The sequence below is a fragment of the Mytilus trossulus genome, chromosome 7, assembly GCF_036588685.1.
Source record: "Mytilus trossulus isolate FHL-02 chromosome 7, PNRI_Mtr1.1.1.hap1, whole genome shotgun sequence".
Taxonomy (NCBI): Eukaryota; Metazoa; Mollusca; class Bivalvia; order Mytilida; family Mytilidae; genus Mytilus; species Mytilus trossulus.
In genome coordinates this window covers 46,099,718-46,118,595 of record NC_086379.1, presented here as the reverse complement: position 1 = coordinate 46,118,595, position 18,878 = coordinate 46,099,718, and the positions used below count along the sequence as shown (strand labels likewise).

General features: G+C 30.7%; 1 protein-coding gene across 2 annotated transcripts in view; it reads right to left on the bottom strand.

The window, feature by feature from the left end:
* LOC134725169 (uncharacterized) overlaps positions 1-5,015 on the bottom strand; it is a 33,348-nt gene extending 28,333 nt beyond the window's left edge. The window contains exon 1 of one of the 2 annotated variants that reach the window (XM_063588776.1): positions 4,942-5,015. The gene's annotated coding sequence lies outside the window, so the exon portion shown is untranslated. Of the gene's footprint in view, positions 1-3,521; positions 3,644-4,941 lie in introns of those variants that run through there. The other variant, XM_063588775.1, reaches the window with a different exon arrangement.
* Between the last annotated feature and the right edge of the window lie 13,863 nt (positions 5,016-18,878).

The window sequence follows — 18,878 nt, the reverse complement described above, 5'->3', positions numbered from 1 at the left end:
TTAAGTTTCTGTTAAAATTATTCCCATGACGCCATCAACCAACATGATGAAAATAGAGTTATTTTTTTCAGTTTCATGCAGTTTTCAATTGATATTAAGTACATAATCATGATAATTTTATAATGATAAAAGAAAGGTAAAACCGACTTGAAAGGGACAATCAAACTTGAATGTAGAAAGGAAACTTACATAAACATGGATAGATATGTATTTCATTTTTTTTCTGCTTACAGACCCTTTGCATATAAGCTTATTCCATACAGAGATTAATAATTCAATTAAATGTGTCCTCTATTTGAATTGAAACAAGTTCTCTGGTTATTGCAGTGGTCAGTCTGTCTGTTGACCATTTTCAGTGTTGAGACTACAGAATTTAAGATTTGGTCCATTTTCAATAGTGGCCTTTTCTAAATCTTGCTTGTAACAGAGTTGCAGGAGATTCATATTGGTTTTGGTTTAAAAAACTTACAGATTATACTCTCAAGATTATTTTTGTGGTATGCTATTAATGAGAGACATGTAGATAATTTGCATTGACTCTTATACCAGTGGTGCTATTTATATTTATAGGCTTTCAAATCTTATTCTATTTTGATATTGGTATAGAAAGCCTCATAATTAAAAAGTTGGTCTATATACAAGGTCATAGGCATAGGCGGATCCAGGGGGGCCCCCCCTTTCGTGGGAAAAATTTGGTTGATTATATAGGGAATCACTGAAGCATGACTGGAGCGGGCTCCCCCTTAGGTCAGTCAGCGGGCCCCCCCCCCCTTATGAAAAGTTCTAGATCTGCCACTGATAGGTCAACCCTTGATTTGTAGTGTACACCATATATTGTTACATGAATGGTGTGATACTTTATGAAAGTCATTCTGCATACATGGTCATAGACATATATGTCAACATTTTATTTATATTATGCTTTATATCTTGGTGAATAAATATAATCTGGTAAGTAATTCAAAGGTTTGGTCTTCTAACACGGTCGCAGAAATATTGTATGTTTTGACTATTTGTATAGTTCACAAGAATTGTTGCATGCATGCTTCATACGAGAACTAAGCTACAATTGTGGTCAAAAGGCAGATTATTTAATCTAATACATTGGTTTGAGTTGAGTTTACCCGAAAGATATCTTGTATACTTGCAGCTGTTAATTATATTTATAAACTGGTAATTTAAACTAGTAAACAGAATACCCAATAAAAATCTAATCTGGTGATTAGTTAAAAAGTTTTGAATGATCATGGACAGGCCCATCTTCTTATCACTAGTCTATTACAGATTATTATGGAAGACAGTCGTCCTACAATATTTAAAATTGTTGACGAGCAAGCACACTACAATATATCTGTTTATGTTATGACCAAGCATTCATGCATGTGGTGGTATGTCAAAAGAAACTGCTAAAAACTGCCAAGTATCTAGACCAAAAATTGAGTTTACTGCTACATACCAAATAATAGGGTAGGTGGGTAGAAGATCAAATATTTTTACTATTGCTTCCTTATTATTAATATATAGAAATAGTTTATAAAAAAAATGAAATTCTGTTTCTATGCAAACAAGAGGTATCCTTAATTTATTTGATTCAAAGTATGGTTTTTTTTCCATAAGATGAAATGACTAACTTGCAAATTCATAACCTAAGGTTATTTGTCAATAAAAAAGCAAAAGTAGGTAAGGTGAAAGTACATAAGTACATATCCACTCAGATGTGGGTGGGGTTTACAGAATGGAGAATAAGGAGTGGGGGCTAGAATAAAAAAAAATACCTGCAAATATTACAGAACAGTCAAAAGTATATCTGAAAGCAATTTCCAGACAACAGTAAGCAAGTAATTATTACATAATAGCCATTGTTTTTATACAAATAAAGTTTGATGTGTGAAAAAATTAAAGAATACACTAACAGGAATGATCCATCATTTCAAGATTTAACAGACATAAATATAAATTTGATTAGACTTCATGAACTAATGAAATAAGGCAAAATAAAATTTATGTGTGCATTCAGTTACATCTAAAAAAAGAAAGTTACATGAAGAGAATTTTTAAAGCCTTTTTTACATTGGGTCTATAAGAACAACATTCTTACTTTAACGGTGCTTAATGAAAAATGACAGAAAAATCTGTAGGGTAGGCAATTAGTAATTTTAAGACTAAAAAGTATAGGGTAACTGAAAACTCACCCCATATATTTTTCATACATGTGAACCTCCCGACGGGAGTACAATAATCCCGTTTTCAGGGGTCTCCTCCCGTCCTCCCGTTTAGGAGAAAAAACTCCCGTGTATGAAATATTTCATGAATGAAAATTTTTGGACGCTATATTTGATAATTTCCTACTACGTACGGTGTAATTGACACCTGTGTTAAATTTCACCTGTAAATCATAGAAGATATATAATTATATGGCTTCACTTGACAGCTTGGGTGTCAAACATACTGCTACCTCTGGCTAACTGCCGTTATGTAATAAAAACTTTGTGTATTAAAAAAAAAATTGTTACTTCCCTTTGAATTATCCTGTTTTAAGTTATTTTGCTCTTAAAAGTGTAAATTTTAAAAAGACTATAGATGAATAATATTTTAATCAAATTATCATAAAAGGATGGAAATTAAATGAATTTAAATGTTTTGGGACAAATGAAAAAATATAAATTTATAAATTATTTTAGCAATCTAAACTTCTTTTCAAGAATTAAATTAAAGTTTATATTAAAAGTCTCTCTACAAGTTTTGTAAAAGAAAATTATGACAAGTACATTTTAATTTAAATTGAATAAAAGTCCCATATAACTAGTATATAACATTTAATTAATTCAGTTAATTATCAAAAACAAAACCAAACAAGAAACAGATTCTTTATAATATTTTATTTTCATTCAAATAGAAAGGCAATAAGGGTACTATAAACATATTACAATTTGATGGAAATTTGAAGAAAAACACCATTTCTACATCATACCGTTACATTTACGACAAAATTTATGTCGATAAAAAACCTCCTGATCTGAGTCCTAATCTCCTGACCAAAATTTCCAAATCTCCTGATCTGAGTTTCACAGTCCATCACATGTATGATTTTTATTTGTCCTAACCAAAATGAATGATTATTATTGCACCATCTGTAATATGTATTTAATTAATTATTAATTATTTTTCTAAAACCATAAATCATTAGTTGTTGAAATCTTTTCAATTTTTTTTGACACATCCATTGATAAAATTTCAAGAACCTGGGCATATTTTTTTCCAAAGTACTAATATATTTTTCCAAATAATCATTTAGTTTACATCCCCTTTCTACAAATATTTCTAACATAAGGACCCCTTCATTTTTTTAAAAGTGCAAATCAAGCTATCCACTGCTGGAACTGATACTGAACATAAATAAAAAATTACAAATTTCTTATTTTGGTCTGTGCTCCCCCTTTTTTGTTTTCACTTAGAAATTCTAATTAAGGATATAATTGGGCAGGTTACAGGTTTAAGGTACTGATGAAAACATGTATTACCATATAACTGTATCTATTTGCTTTGACATGATCACTTGAAACAGTAATAGAAAGAAGAATTCTTCACAGCCGGGAAGCAATTCTCATAATGGCGTCGAAAATGCGACAAAGGTGGGTTACACTAAAGACCTGAAAGTGGACCTGAAAAGACCTGAAAAGACCTGAAAAGACCTGAAAATATACAACTAAAATTATTCAAATTGCAATAACTTTTTTATTATTGAATGGAATTTCGTCAAGTTGGAATTTTATTAGTTGTCAATATCCACATTTCATTGAAATTTAAATTTTTTGAATTAAAAACAAAATTTTGATGCCAAAAGTTGGACCTGAAGGGAGAAATTAAAAGACCTGAAGGGACCTGAAAATCTATGTTCGGACTAGTTCTAACTTCAATAACTTTTTTAATATTGAATGGTTATCTTTCAACTTTAGATTTTGTGAAACTAAAAATTCAGTATAAAGATAAAATAAAAAAAAAAGATATGAAAAATATCGTTGGGGTGTGAAAACTCGGACCTGAACGGAAAATTAAATAACATAAATTTGCTTGAAAAGACTGTGGTCAAATTTATTCAAAATCTTTAACTGTTTTCAATCAATCTCCTTGAAGTATGAATTTTGTTATAGGAAAGGTATAATTTATCATTAAAATGATAAAGAATTTTATCGAAAATATAATGGTTGAGCTACAAAATTCGGACCTTGTCGGGGAAATAAAAGACATGAATAACAGGATCATAGGGGTAGATGTATTTAAACTCGCACAGCATTGTCTTTTCTATTTGTTTTAATTTTAGACAAGTGTCCATTGAAGAGAAAGAATGACTTTATATTTATACAGGAACATATTTGAATACAAAATACCTTGTTGATGATGAATCCTAAACCTAAAGAGAAAAAGAAGATTGCCCGGTGAAATTATTCAAACTAATTCAACTTGCTTATACTGCATTAATTTATATATCTTAAACTGTTTTATTTATAAAATAAAAATAATAGTATTGCTACCCCATGCACCAAATATGTAATTTAAAGCCGTGTGTTCGTCCATTGGAATTTTTATTTACATAACGTGTGCCAGTTGTAATTTACACGTGATTTTCGATTCAAAAAATGGCATTTTTTAAAAACGGCCATGACGTCCCGAAAAAGGCTGCGTAAATACATTTAACTTTTTTCTCATTCGTAACCAAGTATACGGTTAGATGCGGCATGATCCAGACTTTCACTACGTTGTTATTAAACGGCTGAAAACACAATATTTCATTGCAAATTAGATGGTGAAAGATGAAAATACGGGCCGCGGAAGTGACACTTGAAAATAAATATATTAAGATTGAAATGACACACCAAATAGTAACGTATATTCCTATAGATGAGATGATAACTATTAATATTTTGTTGAAGAAAAGCTCACTGATAGAAAAACTCGGAAGGTAAACCAGCTGTGTGACGATTCAACAAGTCGAAAAATGGGACGTTCAAAGGGGAATAACTCGATCCCTAAACAACAACAACACGACGGTGATCATATTATGACTGAACAAATGTTTGCCCCTTATTATTGATTTGTAAAGCAGTGTTACTAAGCACAAATTTGAGATTATTAAAAATGTGAGTTTCAGTTCCTAAAATTAGCATTGAAAAAAACGGTAAATTTGTTAAATACCAGGTCTGCCTGTCAGTGTCCTGTCCTGCAACTGTAAGGAGATTAATAGATCAGTTTTGCCCATCCTCTGTTATTTAAAAAAAAAAGTAAATAGTGGTCTCCAGAGACTGAGTATTTGAATATAACACGTCCACCGGTTTTATTGGTGGATACACTCCTGATAATTGTAAGAATGTATTGAAAAATATTTCATGGTTTCATTTCAGTTATTCAGCTGCCATAAAAAATGTCATCCCTATTATTTCTGAAGAAAAGAACAGCTCATAGTTGATAATTAAATTAATCAGAGACATATTAAACCACATATTTTAGGTAAATAATTGTTTGTAAATATTGCCAATGACAGAAACAAAATGTTTTAATATTTATTTCTTTTTAACAAAAAATGAGACCACAGAAATATATTTTTGTCCATACTGTTCTAACAATATCTAGAGGCCCTCTAGCAATCCAGTTCAAAGAACAATTAAACAATAAAAAAATAATTTAAAAAGTATATTAATCTTCATCTTCATTAAAAAAAAATCCAGATGAAATAAATTGAAGTTACTAGATTATATCTGGTAGGCTATCTACAGAAGTGCATTTTGTAAATTTTATGTTAAATTTTTTCAATATAAAATAATCATTACCTTTGAACTGAATTATGAGCAGAACTCGTGTTCATTACCCCTTTATTAATAATTTAAAAACCCTTATTCAATTATCAAAAGAAAAAAAATACATTAGAAAAATGAAGATTTGTTTTTGATTATTGGTTTCACAGCTGAATCACAATTTTAAATAAATCAAAAAAGGAAATACAATACATTTCAATAGTTAAAAAACTTAACTAAAATTCAAATGAATAGAAATTAATTTATTATTAAAGTACTTACAGGAATAAATTTAGAAAATGCCAAAATAATATGAATAGTATTAAAATCTATATAATTTTGAATGCAAACAAATTATTTATCATTTATTTCGGACCCTTTTAACTGAAATAAGTAATTTGGGGACACAAAGTCTTTTATTTTATACTTTGAAACAAGACAAAGAAAAATGGAAAAAATACCTACTATTCACAAGTTTGGTTCCTAACAGTTTAAAAAATGTATATAACCGGTATGTATAAAAACATTATTTTTAAACCAAATAAAGACATTTATTAATAAGGATTTAAAGATTTTGATTAAGAAAAAAATACAATTTTCATTTAATAATTTATCAACAAATATATTCTGAATTTCATGTTGAAGATTTACATCCCATTTTTAGAATAGAAACATGATTGCTGTGTTTAGCAGTACACAGAGTTCTACTCCTGGCTTTAACATATTTAAAACATAACAACCAGCAAAGCCAGAAAGGGGTATTTGCAAACTATTTATAAACAATAAACAAACAATAAACAAAACAACCTACAAACAATGTAAACATACTTACATTCAACCTGACAGTATTTTTACACTTTACCCACCAATTATTGAAATTAGGTTAACCTTATGTTAAGAAATTATTTTAAAGAGAAGTCTGAGCTAATTTATCTATAAAAAGGTTACCTTTTAAAGTTAACCAGTTCTTTGAAAAAAAGTTGGTCTTGCTATTTTGGTTCTTTTCTAATAGGACTCTATAGATTTTAACTGATTGTGTCTTTTTAAAATTATACTTTTCATTCTTTTTTAAAAGAAATAAATTAGAAGTAAACTTTGAAATTTTACCTTTTTTTTTTAAAGAAAGCATTATAATGAACTGTAAGGCTACATAACATTAAAAAAAAAGAAATATTAGTATCACCTCCACCTACTATTAAATCAGCATAATATAACCAACCTCAAAAAGAGGGAAACTTACAAATGCTTGGTAATCTGAAATTTCATAATTGTAAGTTTTATAATTAACCATGAAATGGTATGTGACCAGTTTTATTGTACTATAAAACAAAAGATAATGTTGTAAATAAGTAAAAATATAAATAAAGGAAATGAAACCAAAATAATATAAATCATATTAAATAAATAAAACTATAATAAATAATTAATAATAAATATAAAAACAACAAAAGTGAATTAATAAGTAAAAAGCCAGCAAGTATTATGTGATGACCTTAATAGCATTCAATTATCTCGCCCTGTGAACTTAGCGTTGCAAATAGGCAAGCCATTTTACCACACAACTTAACATACATACAACATGAAATCTGATATCTTCAACATGGAATCTTGATATCAAATACAATTGTAAAGGTGCAAATGTACAATATGACAAAATGCAACCTATGACATGGAAAACATAGTGACCTACATTTAAATGGAGCTGTGACCCATGACCTTAAAAAGATATAGACCTTGCAACCTACTTGTAATGGTGTAAATTTACTAGAGCCCCATCCCCATCATGTCAATTATCATTTTATGTTACAATAAATTTTAATATTTATAAATATTTTTAAATGTTTTAGAACCCATTCTAATCATTTTCTATCAGGAGAAAGTATGAAAAAAAAAAATCCAGTTTATGTGACATTTATTTTTCAGAACATTCACATTTATTGACAAAATAAGAACACCCCCTTTTTTTTGGTTGATCAATGCATTTGAATGGGGACATACAGTTGGACCCCCCCCCCCTCTTTGGCCTGGTTTGGAAACCTCCCCTTTTTGAAATGGCTGGATTTGCCCCTGTGTGCAGTTGCTCAAAATTTATTTCCAGGAAGAACTTGATTGGAATTGATATACTTTATGATATTGGACAGTATATGTCAGTCAGTGAACTCTATCTAATGCCATATGTGTGTGGTAGGACCTAGGACGAGATCAATTGTTGCTTTACACAGTTTTCATTATATTTCATAGCTACAATGAGTAAAATATACAAATGAATGACCACATGGAACATCAATTTACTTCATGCATGTTATCAACTAAACTCATCTGTATCATTAGCAGTTAATGAACAATCGTCTTACCAAAAAGTATGATTTTTTATATAAAAATTTATTAAACCAATGGCTGACATCACCATAAACGTCAGTGTCCAACCCTATGGACAACGTTTTATGATGCCTGTTTGGTTCAATATCATCAGACTTATCAAATTCATCTAAAGAATAAAAGTGAAGTTTTGAAATAAAAAATTATTAAATCCTTTATATACTATGTATACTTTTTTTTAGTACTAGTTGGTTTAACTTATATTCAACTGCATACCAATAATAAATTTGTAAAGTTGAATAAACATTGAAGCATGTTATATATATATTTATTACAAATCTTAGTTGTAAAGTGGATAGTAGTTCTATCTGAATGGTGTTTGTGAAGGGGACTAAGTATTTAATAAACTGTTTGACACAGAGATACATGTATGTCTTAAATTTGTAAAGTTGTATGACAACCATATAAGCTATGCAAAACTTTCAAAATCAATTAACCATGACTAAAGATATAACTTCAAAATCCTCCATGTAAAAGACATACCAAATATCATAGACTTCTTATAAAATTAAAGGAAAAAATGCTTATACAACTTCATAACAAATATGAAACAAGTGACAATTACTGGTTCCCTTAAAACTGACATGGATGGATAGTCTCACTAGCAATCACATCTTATTTCAATACTAATTAATGACTTTAAACTTAACAACCAAGAAGAGGCCCAAAAAACTCTTGGAAATGAGATTTATAAATGACTATACAACTGCTTACCAAATACCCTAAATTTAATCAAAATGTTTCCCTTTTAACTGATTAAGCCATAAATCAATTTCATTCAGATTTATAAGTTCACTGTTACAAGTTTGGTTAAAAAAATATGCATATCATCAGATACAATAGAATAATCTTAAATGTAGTAACATTCACAGTAAATGAATGAATAAATCAATACATATAAGTATAAAATTGCTTTCCAGCCCCAAAGAAATTGTGTCTGCAAGTTGTTTTATATCTTTATCATATTTATATTTTCAAGATGGTTAAACTTTCAGAACACATGTATATAACACTCTTGGCTTAATCATTAGGTTTTCAAATATTTTTTCCACCCAGTTTTTTAATAATAATGCAACAATGTTCTAACTGTTAGGACTGTAATTTGACCTATATAAATTGCTAACTTTACATTGTGACTTGGATGGGGAGATGTCTCATTTTCACCCATACCACATCTCTTTATTTATTTCATTTAGCAATGAGCAAAATGCTGAAAAAGTATAACAGAATCATCATATTGCATTGACCTTTAAACACTTAAGGGAAATAGAAAATAGTTATAGTCCTTTAGGAACTATATGGTTTTATCTCATAAACCAGTCATACTGTATTGGCTAAAAAATCTTCAGGAATACTAGAAAAAAATATAGACAAATTTGAATAACACTTATTTCCAGGTAACAGAAAAACATTGCTTTGTAGTTAAGTAATATACCAAATTATAATGACCAACACCATTGTACAATTATGCAGCTATTCAATAAACAACTGAAAGCCTAATTTTTAAAATGGGTTTGCTATTGGTTTGTTATCTCATTAATTTATACCACCAAATTGCATTTGTATGAATCATTAAATCTTACCATTGGCAATTTACCCAAGTTCTATTCCATTTCAAAACTTTAAAGAATAAAATGTTCACATAGGATCCACAAAATAATTTTTTAGATTCAAATCCTCCAACTCTATGAACTCCTTACATCTTATTTAATTTACTGGGTAAAACAATATTAACAGCAACTGCTTGCCAATGAGCACCTAATTCATCCTCAATACCAGAGCAATTATATCACAGAAAAAAGTGAAATAGTTTTAAGCAATGAAAAAAAATAACAACATGGACATATAATATACCTAAACCCCTCAGAGGATTTTTACCCCATAGAAATAAGCGTATGCAATTGTATCACTACTGCTTAGGTTTTACACTGAAATAATTTGAAACAGATAAACAAGCTAACTGGGTTTACTTTTTGTCCATGTTTTTTCATCAGCTTGTGAATGTGATAACAAAACAAAAAAATTGGAACTATTAAGAATTACAAATGTAAATAGTGTCTCTATTTATACCAATATCAACCTAACTTATTGATGGTCCATGAAGAGACTGCAAGAAAGTATGTATATATATACCAACATAAGCCAAACTTATAGACTACTGTCCAAGAAGAGAATGCAAAAAGAATATCTATATAACAAAATTTGGAGGATTAGATTCTATAAAATAATGCCATGTTTCCTATTTGATAGATGGCAATGACCTAGGCTTGCAAAAACACCAAAAAAATATTTGTTTATGATTCAGACGCCTTTTTTCATGTTATTTATTAAAATTGAGAATGGAAATGGGGAATGTGTCAAAGAGACAACAACCCGACCAAAAAAAACAAAAAAACAGCAGAAGGTCACCAACAGGTCTTCAATGTAGCGAGAAATTCCCGCACCCGGAGGCGTCCTTCAGCTGGCTTTTCAATATTTTAAAACCATTGACTAACAATTTTAAGTATTTGTGGTACCATACTTTTTTTCTTAAATTTTTTAATCATATCTGATTGGATCATTGTTGAAGATCGTCAGTATTATATTTATTGTAGATGCTGTACTGAAAATGTGTGTGGCTTTAAAATTCTAAATTTTCAACATTTACTTCATAGCATTCAGTACAGCACCTCGAAGACTTTTAAAAAATCTTCGAGTTCCTTCTAAATTAAGGTGCGTTCCATCCCATATGAACAACTTGTCCTGAGCTACAAGGCGGGATCCATGGAACCAAAAGTTGACTGTAGGGTTGTCTTTAAATTCCAAATATAAATACTGGTCTATGTATTGTTTGCCATAGTGGTAAACCTGGGTTGGCAGTGACAAACTCCTCCTACCAAATATTTCACATACAACTACCTTTTTAACTCCATATGTCTGCTGCAAAATATTTATAAAGGAAACCACTTTCCTTACATAAACATGCATATCAAAAGGCTTGTTGTCTAGGTCATTGCCACCTATTTGCAAAACTACAATATCTGGAGGAAATTCCAGGCATTCGTAACGAATGCTACCCTTTTTATCTTTCAGTAGAGTATCAATGTTACCACCCCCAAAACCTAAAAAATGTGTTCTCACACCTGCCTCCCTCAAATTGAGGTTCTGGACAAGTATCCTATCCCATGTGTTTGTAATTTTATAAGACAAACGATGAATAAAACTATGCCCTAAAATCAACACCATTGTACGATTAGACATGTTACTCACTGGGACTTGGTTTTTTTGGTAAATCTGCAAGAAATAACAAATTTCAATTCATTTCAGCTTTCTTGTAATTGATTAAATAATTCAAAAATCAGTTGTACACTCCTCTCTGATCATCAAGATAAATATGAATCTGTTTCAATATTCCTCCTGTTAAAATATATTTTGGGAAATGTGACAGATGAATTCAGTACATTGATAATTTCTGGTAAATGTAGTTTGGAAAGCCATTGACTATTTCAGTTGGGGACTGATATAGGAAATAAAAGGGGGGGTTACAACCTGCTACTTGATAACCTGATTAAAAAAAAACACAATTAGGATGATTTTGTCATGTCACGTATCAAATTAGCCTTGACTTGTTTAAGAAAAACAACTGAACTCGTTCTTAATTTCCTGAATTTTAGAATTTGAAAAAATTAAATTGCAATTAAAAGAATAAATAGAACAGAATATTTAACTTTTTGAAAACATGAAATTGCAATTAGAAGAATAAATAGAACTGAATATTTAAATATAAGTTATCTTAAATTGAATGGATACATACTGTTTAAAATCTTTCAATTAGCTATAACTTTTCTATAAATTGCCCCAAAAAATTGGGTTCAAACTAAGTCTTAAAAAAATGTAAGAGTTGTCTTCCTTAGTGCACTTAAAATCTGATTTTACAGCTTCTCATTTAAGGCAACCAGAGTAACCTCCCATATAAGTAATGAAAATTTAATTAAACAATCCCTATTGGCGAAGTTCACAAAACATATCATGAAATATACTTTTGAGTGGCTATATTATGTAGGTCTCAGCTTCTTATTTGTGTTTTGAATAACCTGAAGTGTAAATTAAAAAAAAAAAAAAGTTAGTGATCTGTTTCCTTACTGCTTCTGGACAAAAAGTGTTCTTTTTCTGTCTAGTTTAATATAGCTTTGACCTGTTTAAGAAAACATTGAAAGCTAATACAAATTTGCAAAGGTTTTGGAATCTGAAATTCAATTAAAATAAAACTGACAAATTAAGTAACAGTTTTCCTTACTGCTTCTGGTTGAAAAGTGTGTTTTTATGTATTGTCTGTCCAGCTGAAATTTGACCTGTTCAAGCAGTATAGGCTCATAATAAATTTCCATTCTTTTTAGAAACCTGAAGTGCAATTAAAAGAAAAGCAACAAATTGAAGTGATCTGTTTCTTTACTTCTGGTAAAAAAAGTATCTTATTAATTAAATTTGGGGAACAAATGCAAAGCCATAGATTTTGTATGACTGATATGGAAAAGGGGTGTGAGGGTTTGGTGGGGGGTGGGGGGGAATTTTCTTTAAAGAAGTTAACAATCCTAGTCCTAGTACTTGATACACATTTGCTCCTGTCCAGCAGCAGGAGCTTAGTTTTAATACTTAATTTCCTATTTTTTTAATTTGAAACTTACAGTGCTGTTACAAAAGAAAAGATTTAAAAATTAATATTCAAATTTAATTAAAATTGATTCAAATCCCCAGGAAACTGTTAAAAATGAAACTTTAAAAAATGTAAGAGTTGTCTTCCTTAGTGCACTTATTTACTTAAATTTCAGCTCTTTATTTAAGGCAACCAGAGTAACCTCCCATATTATTAATGAAAATTTTAGTAAATTTTGGACACTCCTTGTTGACAGAAATCACAGAAAATTTCACAATAAAATTGACATTTCAGTGGCCATATTATGAAGCTGTAAACATTTTTATATATGTTTTAACGAACTGGAAATTCACAATAAAATACAGACTATTACAGAATATTATACATTGTATACATGTATTCAACATCTTCAAATTCCAATGTACATACAAACAGAATAAAAGTTGAAAGCGAGGAAACAGCATATATATAGTACAATGTATTAATTATTAGAATGGTTAACAGGTGTGGACACAGACCATCATGGATAGTAACCAACATTCTGAGAATATTGTCATCCCCTACCAGTTGAAATTTATTGTTCCTGATAAAAAACAAATTTGAACTTGATATGTAAATTGTCATGTGAAAACTATATACCAAATATCAAATCAGTATAATGGTAGTCTGGCATGACTAAAAGTAGAAATGCAGAAAATTGATTTGTTGTGTGATTTTTCTAGTGCTTGATCTAGGAAGATGTGGTATGAGTGCCAATGAGACAACTCTCCATCCAAATATCAATTTATAAAAGTAAACCATTATAGGTCAAGGTATGGCCTTCAACACAGAGCCTTGGCTCTCACCGAATAGAAAGCTATAAAGGGCCCAAATAATAACAATTTTAAAATCATTCAAAAGGGAAAACCAACATTGTAATCTAAATGAAATTGAGAAAAACATATGAACTACATTAACAGACAACAACTACTGAACATCAGATTCCTGACTTGGGACAGGTGCAAACATTTGCAGCGGGATTAAAGTTTTAATTGTACCAAACCTTTTCCCTTTTCTGAAACCGTAGTAAAACACCAAGGGCTGAGTATCATATACATGTATCTCTGCAAAATATCATCAACCAGAAGAAAATTGAAACTTGATCTGTAACTTTCAAATATAAAGTTATATGACAAATATGAAGCCAATATCTTCAAACATAATGGGGAAAAAGGGCAGAAAATGGATTACTTATAATAAAATGTGATTTTTCTAAGACAAGGGTAATAATTCTGATAAAAGCTAGTCAAACCAGAACAAAATTATAACTTGATCTTTAACTTGTCATGTTCATACTATAATATATATACCAAATATCAAACCCAATATCTTCAAGCATAACCAAAAACAATATGTTTAGCTGATTTGCAGGATGGACGGATTGACAGATAGACTGACAGACAGAGACTTAAGAGTGCAAACCTAAAGTCCATTCAAAATTCACTGGTAGGGGACTCAAAAACTATGGTACATGTATGTATACATAATATAAAGAATATTATAATATTTTTTCCCCCAATTAGATGGTTAATACAAGTTAGATATCTTCATGCATATGCTGCCATTAATAAATAAAATCTTTGTAAATATCCAATAAAAAATAAAAGCCTATTTAATCTTAAACAATATTTTTTGCAAAGAAATATAATCAGAACAGAAGAGGCTAAAAGGGGGGATGATAAACTTTTTCTAGATTCTCAAAACTGAAATTTAATGTAAGAAAACAAATTTTGTTCTGATTTTTAACTGTTTTATGTTTAGAAATACTAGTTTTTTTAATATGATTCTTCATATGATCCAAGAAAGGAGGTTTACATATTTGATCATTACAAATTATAATGATATGTATTTTTAATAAAAAAAAAAAAAATAGGATCTACTTCGCGACAGCCTTTACTCTTAAATGTATTTATAGTCAAACAGTGGGTGCCCCCAGTAATTTAAAGACAAATTCAAATAATTTTTATGGTAAAAGAAACCCCACTTTTCAAGAATTTAAAAATTATTACAATTCTATTGATTCAAATCAGGAAAAATATATAACAGGTTATATGACAATCAAGTTTCTTGATAATATGAAAAATTAATACAGTAAATGTTTGAAATATTAAAAAACACATCAGTCTGTAGGTAAGGCAAAAATGTAATTCTCAAAAGTGTCCCAGTAGTTAGTGTAGTTAGTGGCTGAATTTTCAGATGTATCCATTGGAATTTCATTATGGTCAATTTCTGAACCAGAATCATAGGAAATTTTCTCATCAGGTTCACTATCCTCGAAATCAGAATCTGGATCATCTGCAATATTCTGATGCACATTATTTGGCAGATTTACACAGTTGACACACTTGCAACCCGGTGAGCAGAATTTGTTGGCTGATTTCTTACAACTACACCTCAATGTTGTACACCCACTTTTACAAGAGCAACCTTTGGTATACCACTGTATGGTATCATTCACTTTTTGCACATTCACTTCAGAGTCCCAAACAACTGTAACATCCCCATTTATCATATTCCATCCAAAACATTTAATATCTGGAAGTGACATAAAATTAGTGCTGCTCTGTTTCCAATACTGCATAACCCAGCAGCATCTTAACCAATGCAATTTTAATGCCTCTGCATTAGGAATCATTTCAACTTCTGATACAACACGTTCCCACATATTCTCACGGAATTTCTTAATAAGTGCTAGGTGTTTATCTAAGTCACTTTCACATAATGTGTTGTCATACATTTCCTTCACTGAATAGGCAGGCTGGAATGCTGCACGGTGTTTTGAAAAATACACACAGAGAATGAGGCGGAAAAAAGCACATAATCCTTTGATGTTATCCTTATTGCAAATTGAAAGATCACTTGATATGAAGTTGGCATTAAGACGAAATATGTCTAAAAAGGTTTTTTTGCCATATCCATGAAAAAAGGACACAAAATCACATCCACTTGCTATGTACACCATCTGTAAACAATTCCCTGAGTTTCCTAGCTCTTTTAAACATATATCATTTGACATTTGCAATGAAAACCTGTGCATATCTACAAATTGTTGATCAAATGCGGAATCTTTCAGCTGTAAGTATATGGTCTTGTCAGCTAAACAATTAATGAACGGTAGCCCAACAAAGAATGTGTCTGTATCGGGACTGTAGATGATGATTCTTTGTGATTTAGACTGTATCGCATGCAACCAAACTCTTGTATCACCCTCTTCATGATTACTATTAAAATCAGAGAATTCACTAATCTCTCCATCACCAGCACCTAAAGCCTTATCCACATACAGATCCTCATATAAACCTCCAGCTGTTACGACAGTGCACTCATGGTCTTGAAATCTCTGTAATGCGAAATATATCAACTGAGAACTGAGGTAGTTTACAAACTTTCTTTTATGGTCACGGACATTTAGGAAATTTCTCCAGTTGTTTGGCAGAAGCAAATCTGATGACACAGTATTGTAGGTAATATTCTCTTGGTTGAATTCTTTTGTGCGCCTTGATCTTTCAATATCCTTGGGACTTTCACCATTTCTATTTGGGTGATCGAATACTACATGTATCTCCTGAGCTTTAAACTGAATATGTGTTTTTACTATCCATCTGGTAAACAGAAATTCTGCATAATCAATGAATGTTCTATGTGATGATAACGGAATGGTGTTGATAAGAAACATTCCTTCAAGAATAACAGTACTCTGAATGTCATCCTCAACGACTGGTAGTGAAGTCAGAAAGGCATCCCTATAAGTAGATTTCAGCACTTTCAATGCATTTGACTTTGTTCCCTTCACTGGTAGGCTGTCAGATTATTGTGAAATTTAAATTTCCCGCATGTAAACTTTTTACACAGAAGAGTTGTTTCCCTTGAACTTCCAAGCGAACAATTAAATTTAATGAAGGGACGGATTTTTTAATAGTTTGACATCATAATACTTTAGGAATAATTATGAGAAAGTACTTGATAAATTTGTATGATTTATTTCGACTGTTTGTTTAATTAAATACTATACCTCATTTACATATATTCACTGCTGATTGGAATTTCCTCGACTTCCTGCCATGGCCAAAAATAATGACAAGGATTCTGTCAGGACGTAAAAAGAAGCTGTAAATTAATAATTAGTGACCTGCAAAGTAGTTTAAGTGGTTAATTGAAGTAACAATATGTTTATTAGTTGACGCATAGCGTTTATTCCGATCAAAAAGTCCCAGATTCAAAAAAGTTAAAAAAAATTGAAAAACGCGTTGCATTCCTGTCGCTCCTCTCTACGAGAGAAGCTCTACTGTGATAGTCGAGTTGACATATTTATAGACCCTCATTGATAGGATTTCAACCTCCTGTGGGCTTACAGACCTTACAATTTGTTCCCATTGGCGGATCAAAAGGGGGGGGGGGGGGAGAGGGTTCGAACCCATTCCTTTTTTTTGGCCGCTCAATGCATTTGAATGGGGGCATATATTTGGACCCCCACTATTTTGTCCTGAGTTGGACCCCCCCCCCCCCCCCCCCCCTTTTTAAAATGTCTGGATCCGCAACTGATCCTACGGAATCTATGTATTTAGATACTCCGATAGGCTATAGCTATGAATCAATGTTCTATATTAACACACTCGTGCAAAGTTGCATATTCCAGGGAAAATATAGGCTTTGAGCTTCAATGTTAAAGTTGAGCATCATAATAAATCATTGAAAGTCATAAAGGACACCGTTCCCCTCCCCCTATTATCATGTGTGAACAGTATGCCATTTATTACCTTAATTATTTTGCATACATCACCCTGAGTGGAATACAGAAAAAGGTTACTCTATATCTTCCCCTTTTTTGTGGGAAAAATTTGGTTGATTATATAGGGAATCACTCAAGCATGACTGGATCTGTGCCCCTAAGGGCAGTCAGCAACCCTGTCCCTTATGAAAAGTTCTGGATGTGCCACTGACCTATACATCATGTATCGTACATATTGAATGTTAAAGTATTGCTAACTCGGGTCATAAATTTGCATGAAATACTTGTCACTGGACATTTTATAACCAACAACCAACCGATCTTTACATGTACGTATCCATATAAATGTGTTTCTTATCATGCTTATGCAGGATTACTAGTATTTCCCTGATTTTGCTTTATCAGCTGATAGTTTTTGTTCAATTAGGAATGCATTGTGATGTCACAATTTCCATAAAAAAAACATGCATAGTACAAAAACATATGATTTGATCATAAAATGTTATGAAAACTATTAACTTTAAGATTAAATAGTGACTTATTTAGCAAGTGTCCACTTTCATTTAGATTTTAAATAATTCTCTAATCATGGACAACAAAACATTAATATATATTTTTGATAATACATGATAGCAGGCATTGACAGTGAATAGGTATTTCAGAAATGGTTTAAAATAGCATTAATCATCAAAATAAAACAATATTATTAAATTAATGTTCCTGAAACAAGCTTAAGGCACAGAGTCATAAACAGTTGCCATTTAAACACTGTTGATTTAACAAATTGTGCTAATTCAATTAGTAATTGTTTTATCATGTACTGCATTGTTTAAAAAGCAAATATTAAAAGAGCAAAGCTAGCATCATAATTTTATTCTTTTTAGATTTAACATAGAATTTATATTGAATCACTATAATTTGTTAATACTTTGAACCTAAACTATATATTTTCATGTGATATTTTTATATAAACTGTGCCCTGTTAGCATTGTTTTTAAAAATTCATTTGTGCAATACATGCTTGTTGTTCGGTGTGAGCCAAGGCTCCGTGTTGAAGGCCGTACTTTAACCTTTAATGGTTTAATTTTTAAATTGTTATTTGGATGGAGAGTTGTCTCATTGGCACTCACACCACATCTTCCTATATCTATGTAACTTACAAGTAGTAACATTCAATGGTCTTTTTATTATTCCCACAATTATTAAGGACCTTCTAATCATGAGTCATATTTTTTGACACGCATTCAATTGTGTTTTGGTTACTTTATAGTTGCCTAACTGTTGGGTTGATGCATCATTGATATATCCC